Genomic DNA, 6,002 nt, shown 5'->3' on the forward strand with positions numbered 1-6,002 from the left:
CTCTGAAGACACAAGTGCTCCAGTGTTTATCTTGTTTCTGGATTCTTGCTTCATTTTTTCCCTCATACTCCTAACAATTTTCTTTAATTTCTCCCTAAGTCAACTTACATTTAGTTTTTATTTTATATTTTTATTCATAATTTTATGTATCCTATATCTGGAGAGTTTGCTTGGACAATAATTTGCCAAGCTATTAGAAAGAAACTACCCAATAATATTTAATATTAAAATAGATGAATACCTTTTTTTCTCTGGGAATCTTGTGTGTAGGGTATCTAGATCAACTTTGTACAGAACTTAGGGTAATTAAGAAAATCTGCAGAGAAAAAGAAAGAAAATCTGCCTGACTTACCATAATTTTAGCTTAATGATATGGAATTGTCCTTTTTGAGTTCCTAAAGAGTTGAGTATTAGCATTTTCATATGGTTTAATTTAAATACATATTTTATATATATTGAAATGCAATAGAATTAAATCAGTTGGGTTAAGAGAGTGCTAAAATTGGGGCTCCTGGGTGGCTCAGTTGGTTGAGCGACTGCCTTTGGCTCAGGTCATGATCCTGGAGTCCCGGGATCGAGTCCCGCATCGGGCTCCGGGCTCGGCAGGGAGTCTGCTTCTCCCTCTGACCCTCCTCCCTCTCATGCTCTCTGTCTCTCATTCTCTCTCTCTCAAATAAATAAATAAAATCTTTAAAAAAAAAGAGAGTGCTAAAATAATAAACCAATTGTTCATTGCAATATATTAAATATTACACAAATATATTAATGTGATCTAATCACAACACATGTTTTTTTCAGCCTGTTTCTTTTTCTTTTTTTTCTAGTGCTTCTCCCTTCCAACACTCATACCACAGGAGACCGATGTTGAACATTTAATAGTCACACCTTCATATTTTTCTCTGTGCTCACAGAATCATACACAAATATATATATAAACATATGTGCATGTGCATATATATAATTCTCTGCATTTCATCGTTTAGTATCTCATAAATATCTATCCATCTATGAAAGTCACCAAGATAGCTTCAGTTCTTTATCATGGTAGCCTAAATCTCCATATCATTAAAATAACACATTATGTTCAATTATTATATTAATCATGGCATTCCTTTTATAAGATATTGTGTTCTAGCATAATTTTGTTTAAGACAACCACCATTACATACTGATTTAAGAGATATAAGGGTAAATCAGTCTTTGGATAGCCCTAAATATAGTTACTGAAACTATTTGTCAAGATCTGAGTTTTTGAAGATAAAATTCCCATTACTTATTGCCATTTAAAAAGTTTGGCTAGACATGGAAAAAAAACCTAAGGGTCCATCAACAGATAAATTGATAAAGTAGTTATGATACACACACACACACACACACACACACACAGGAATATTCAGCCATAAAAAAGAAGGAAATCCCACCATTTGTCACAACATGGATGGGTCTTGAGGGCATTATGCTAAGTGACATAAGTCAGACAGAGAAAGATAAATACTATACGATCTCACTTATATGTGGAATCCAAAAAAACAAAACAAAACAAAAATAACAAAAAACCCTCATAGAAAAAAATGATCAGGTTTGTGGTTACCAGAGGCAAGGGGTGGGAGATGGTGATTTGGATGAATGTACAAGCTTCCAGTTATAAGATAAATAAGTACAAAAGATATAATATACAACATGATGACTACAATTAACACTGATGTATGGTATAGCTGGAAGTTGGCAAGAGAGTAGAAAAGAGTTCTCATCACAAGGGAAAAAGAAATTTTTTTTTTGCTTTCTTTTTTTGTATCTACATGAGATGATGGATGTTAACTAAACCTATTTTGGTAACAACTTCACAGTATGAGTCAAATTATTATCATCTGTATATCTTAAACTTACACAGTTCTGTAAGTCATTTATATTTCAATAAACCTGGAAAAAATTAAAGTGAAAAAAAAAAGGCTTGGCTCAAGATTGTCTTCTATAGCTTCTGAGGCAAGAAGAGCCAACTCACTCTGCATTTTTCTAATTAAAGATTACCTAGATTTATGACTGCTTGATATTGCTACTTAGGGGATTTTCAATATCAAACAGTTCCAAAATTGTTTGGACAAAGAAATCTTTTGTTGTTGTTGTTAAGTCAGACTATGTTCTTTGGAGTATAATCTTCGTAAAGTTGGAATGTGTTTTATCTCTGTGGCAATCTCCTAATTGGCATACAGTACAAAAATTGGTGGTTTGTGTATGATTAAAGAATCTGTTAGCAGCTCTATTGAAGTACAATTGACAGGCAATTAATTGCAGATGTTTAAAGTATATAATTACGTCAAAATTTTGATGTATGTATGCACTTGTAAAACATCACCATAATCAAAATACTGAATGCATTCTTCACATACCCAAATTTTCTCATAATCCTCAAGAAACTCCTCTATCCTTTCTTTTTGACCCACAGCTTCTCCTCTCACCCAGGCAACCACTGATTTACTTTGGATCACTATAGATTAATATGCATAATTATGGATTTTAAAAATAAATATTAAAGTATGTACTTTTTTGTCTAACTTCTTTAACTTATCATAATGAATTTGATGTTCATTTATGTTGTTGCATTCATCAGCAGTTCGTTCCTTTTTATAGCTGAGTAGTATTTCATTGTATGGATATATCACAATGTACTTACCACTTTTATTTTTTCATTGATATTTGGATTGTTTCCAGCTTGGTGATATTGCAAATAAAACAGCTATACATGTTTGCATATGTGTCTTGATATGAGCATAAATTTTCATTTGTCTTATATGAATACCTAGAAATGGAATGGCAAGGCAATATGGTCAGGCATTCCACTGGCAATTTATGAGAATTTAAAAGTTGTACCATATCCTCACCAGTACTTAGTATGGTCAATGTTTTTATTTTAGCCATTCTAATAGTAGTGTGTAACAACACTATGGTTTTGATTTGCATTTCTCTAATGATTAATCATGCTGAGCCTTTTTATGCCTTCATATGAAAAATAAAATATCATCGCTGGTGAAGTGTCTAAAGAATTTTGGCCCATTTTTTATTAGGTTGTTTGCTTTCTTAATATTGAACTTTAAGAGTACTATATGTATTTTAGATATAAATCTTTTATCAGATATGTAATTTGCAAATATTTCCTCTCTGTCATGGTTTGTCTTTTCCTATCTTAGCAGTCTTGGCTAATTTTGATCTGATTAAGCTAATGGATTTTTTCTTTTATGGCTTTTGCTTTGGGTATATGTATATCTAAGAAGTTTTTGCATTACCACAGTAAAAAAAAAAAAATTCTTCTAAGTTTTCTTGTAGAAGTTTTATAGTTTTATGAAACACATTTAAGCTTAAGGTCAATTTTGAATTAATTATTTTATATGGAGCAAGGCATGGAGAGTTCATTTTGTGCACGTAGAAAACCAATTGTTCTAGCAAATGTGTTGAAATAACTTCGTTTCTCCACTGAATTGCCTTTGCATCTTTGCTAAAAATCAATTGAATATATACAAGTGGGACATTATCCAGGCTCTCTATTCCATTGATTCTTTCTCTATCTTGACATGAATATGATACAGGCATGATTATTGCAGCTTTATAATAAGTCTTAATGCTAGCTGATAAAAGTCTTTCAACTTTGTTCTTTTTTCAAAGTTGTTTTTACCATTCTAGGTACTCTGCATTTATATGAATTTTAGAATCATCTTGTCAATTTCTAACAATGCAAAACCTGCTGAGATTTTGATAGGGATCACATTGGATTTATAGATTAATTTAGGAGAATTGTCATCTTAGCAATATTGAACCTTCCAATCCCTAAAAACAGTGTAACTTTTCACTTATTCAGGGCTTCTTTAATGCCTCTCAGTGATGATTCGAGCATACAAGTTTTGCATATCTTTAGTCAAATTTATCCCTAGTATTTAATATTTTTGATGGTCCTACATTTTAATTTCAATTTCTGTATTTTATTGTTTGTTCATAGAAATACAGTTGATATTTTAATAATGAACTGGCATCCTGCAAATGTGCTGAACTACCTTATTAGTTCTGGGTTTTTGTTTCGTTTTGGTTTTGGGTTTTTGGGGGTTTTGTTTGTTTGTTTTTGTTTATTTATTTATTTATTTATTTATTTATTTATTTATTTATTTTTATATTCAACAGCTTTTTTTTTACTTAGACAATTCCAAATCTTAGATGCTTTGGCTTCTCCAGACTCCCATCGACACCTAATCAGCTCAGGAAGATCACTAACTAGCCTTTGCCTTTGTTTTCCCTCCCTGTGTTGTTTCTGGAATATTTCCCCACTTACTAAGTTGGGGCAACAGTAAGTTTTCTTGTTTGTTTTATTTCTCCCAGAAAACACTGCCCTTTTTGCCTAATATCCAAAGTAATCTTGAGAATTGTTGTTTTATATATTTTGTCAGTTTGTTAGTTCTTAGTTGTTTGAAGAAGAATGATAAATCTATACCTGTTATTCCAATTTAGCCAGAAGCAGAGGTAGGTATAATACATTTTAATCTATATAAATGTTCACCTTTTGTCCTCAATTTTCAAAAAAAAAAATTCACAACCATAACACCCACTCTTTTAAAGTCTATAATTGAATGGATTTTAGTATATTCACATAATTGTGCAACTATCACCACTAATTCCCAAACATTTTCATCATATGAAAAAGAAACTCTGGCAACCATTAATTCACTGTCTCTATGGATTTTTTACACTGGCCATTTCATATACCTGGAATCATACAATATGTGGCTTTCCTGTCTGATTTCTGTCAGTAAGCATAAAATTTCAAGTTGCATCAATGCTATGGGATGAATTAGTAATATATTGTTATGGTTAATAAATATTGCATTATATGGATATACCACATTTACTTAGCCTTTAATCAACAGATGGATATTTGGGTTGTTTGTACTTTTTGATTATTATAAGTAATGCTGCTATTAACATTCTTATACATAGTTTTTATAGACATATGTTTTCAATTATTTTGAATAGATACCTAGAAATATAATTGCCAGATCATATGTTTAATTTTGGAGGATCTGCATAACTATTTCCAGAGTGACCTTTTGTTCCCTCTGCATGATAGCCTGGAAACTTTTTCTACTCAATAAACTGGCTAAATTTTGTAGCAACCATTAACACAAGGTTTATATGACTCTATATAGATGGCACACCTGAATGAGTGGAAATGGATGAAAAAAAAAATAGCAGCACTAAATAAATTTCATACTTTTGTAAAAAAAGAATAATCTTTTTCATTACATAGCTGACAAACTCGGGTCACACTGCTTTACCTCAGTACTCATGTGGAAAAAACAATGTGAGTACCTAGGCTGGTGAATTTTGTCTGTAATAATATTCTTCTCTAGAGACAAAGAAACTAATAAAACGTCTTCTTCGTAATGTCTTCTTTGTAAAGTATGTGAAAGCTTGTCTGTGGCACAATTAAAAGCGGATCTAGAGTTAAGGGAGTACATTTTAAATATTCTCACAATAAATAGATAAGCAAATAAATAAATGGTAACTATGTGAGGTGATAGATATGTCAATTAGCTTTACTATGGAAATCATTTCAGATATATACATATATCAAGATATCACATGCTTGCTTTGGTAGCACATATAAAAAAAAATTGCAACAATACAGAGATCAATGTGGCCCCTACTCAAGGATGACAAATTTGTGAAGGGTTCCATATTTAAAAAAATGAATAAAATATCATGTTGTACATCTTACATTTATACAACTTATTTTTATCTGTCAATTATACCTCAGTAAAACCAGGGAGGGGGCGGTGGGGAGATGAACTTAGAATTTCTTGTTGCAAGAAATCCAGACTTCAATAATGTCTAGGTTAGCTTTTAAAAAGGAAAAGGAAATTGTACTGGCTTAATTATGATCGAAAAAATTAGTGATTACAGTTTGTTGAAAGAAGTTGAGTAAAGTAAAGGAATCATGCATCTTTGTTTCTGACAATAGG

At 31.4% G+C, this 6,002-nt stretch overlaps 1 non-coding gene across 1 annotated transcript; it reads left to right on the plus strand.

Annotated features, from left to right (window-relative positions):
• Nucleotides 1-5,622: 5,622 nt before the first annotated feature.
• On the plus strand, nucleotides 5,623-5,724 carry LOC123324467. The gene has a single exon (XR_006539832.1). It is a non-coding gene; the product is annotated as a U6 spliceosomal RNA (small nuclear RNA).
• The last annotated feature ends 278 nt before the right edge of the window (nucleotides 5,725-6,002 follow it).

This window comes from Neomonachus schauinslandi, chromosome 3 (assembly GCF_002201575.2).
Source record: "Neomonachus schauinslandi chromosome 3, ASM220157v2, whole genome shotgun sequence".
In the NCBI taxonomy this organism is placed as follows: Eukaryota; Metazoa; Chordata; class Mammalia; order Carnivora; family Phocidae; genus Neomonachus; species Neomonachus schauinslandi.